Genomic DNA, 1,744 nt, shown 5'->3' on the forward strand with positions numbered 1-1,744 from the left:
AAAAAAAAAAAAGAAGGTAGGAAATGGCCCAGCAGCTGTCTGCTAATACTTCTGGATCATCACGGTGCAGGAGACAAACTCAAGTAGGAAGAATTTGTTCAACTTCGTCTATCAGAGGAGCAGGATTCTTGTTGCGACAAAGGTTTGAAAGTGTCCAGATAAGATTACATACTAAAGATGACATGTCAGGAACCACAAGAAGAGCCAACAGTGTGTCAACTGCACCATTCTTGATAACCAAGTCTCGGAAAACTGAACCGTCACCTGCAATGTTTTCTAGAGCCCATACAGCTTGTTGACTGATAGGAGTATGGGCGATGCCAACAGAGAAATGACTCCTGGGATAGCACCTCCATCGACTACAGCCTTGGTCTGTTCTGATGTTCTGGAAGCAATGTTAGTTAGGGCCCAAGCAGATTCAAACCGAATGGGAACACAATCAGTTCTGCCCAAGAAGGACACGAATTTTGGAATCAAACCGGCCTGGATTCTGTTGTCTATGGGTGGCTGTTTTTCCCTAGAAGGCAGTTTCCTAGCAGCTTGTGTAGCTCAGAGCTAGCTTTCCGAATTGTTGCCTATTGATGCCTTTGACAGTGTCCTCAACAAACCAATATCTAGTGCCCTGGTTGTTGCGGTTTCCCTGCGGGGGAGAAGTAGCATCATCAGGAAACGAGCTTACATTCCTCCTTCCTAGCAATCTGGTCATCCTTCTTAGCTTCCCTCAGCTCCATATTAATTTCTGTTGGATCCGCCTCATTTTTTTACTGCTTTCCCCTTGGTCTTGAATCTCTTAGGGCATGCTGCTGGCGAATTAGCATTCTCGTTGGTGGCCATGGTTATGAGGCAAAGGGAGAAAGCTACACAGCCGGCTCAGGCTTCCACAGGCTGCGGGTCTGCTACTCTGAAAATGTCCACCTTGGATTAGACCGAAGACAGTATGGCTATGATACACATTTTTAATGAGATGGAAACATTTCCTCAGTCTCCACCTTGGATCTCCGACAGCCATCATCCTGTGATGTTCTATGATATCCAGTAAAAGACTAAGAATACTAGGCACACTGGAATTTTAGAATACTTTATTTCTCCTGTAATGCCTCCTGGCATGATGAAATCAAGTTCTCTGCCCCATTTCAAGTTATGTTCAGAACAGGAAATGTTCATATATTTTACCAATTTAAAATTTTTATTTAATATGCACTTATACAGTATTAACTATATGCCAAACACTATTTTATTCTGAATGTGTTACAAATAGTAGCTGATTTAACTCGTACAATAATCCTTTGCGGTCTTACCGTTATCCTAATTTTACAGATAAGAAAACTGAGGTACAGGGAGATTAAGTGATTTGATCAGTGTCACATAGCTGGCAAATGGCTAAACCAGGATTCAAACTCAGGAAACTTGGCTCGAAGTCAGAAACCAGTGCCCTTATTTGCTAATGACTCCTTGAAAACCTAATCCTACCTCATTCGGTCACCATTAACAGCCCACATGCCATAATAGACAGTCATTAGTAAGAATGGCTGAATAGGATGGTTTTGAAGTATGCTTTTCCCGGGTGCCCTTCATTCCTAATTCTACACAAATAATTAGATATTAAGGTGCCAGTTGTCTCTAGATGCCTTCATGTGCCTTTTAAGACTTAAGTCCATGTCACAGCTGTTTAATGAAGAAACATTGTGACAATGAAAGCCTTTTGTAACAAAGAGAATGTAAGTGCTCTTCATCTGAAAGATGA

General features: G+C 41.9%; 1 pseudogene; it reads right to left on the reverse strand.

The window, feature by feature from the left end:
* The window catches only part of LOC109373364 (importin subunit alpha-1-like), a 9,159-nt pseudogene extending 8,325 nt beyond the window's left edge, over positions 1-834 (reverse strand).
* Between the last annotated feature and the right edge of the window lie 910 nt (positions 835-1,744).

Source organism: Hipposideros armiger, unplaced genomic scaffold (genome assembly GCF_001890085.2).
Source record: "Hipposideros armiger isolate ML-2016 unplaced genomic scaffold, ASM189008v1 scaffold_712, whole genome shotgun sequence".
In the NCBI taxonomy this organism is placed as follows: domain Eukaryota; kingdom Metazoa; phylum Chordata; class Mammalia; order Chiroptera; family Hipposideridae; genus Hipposideros; species Hipposideros armiger.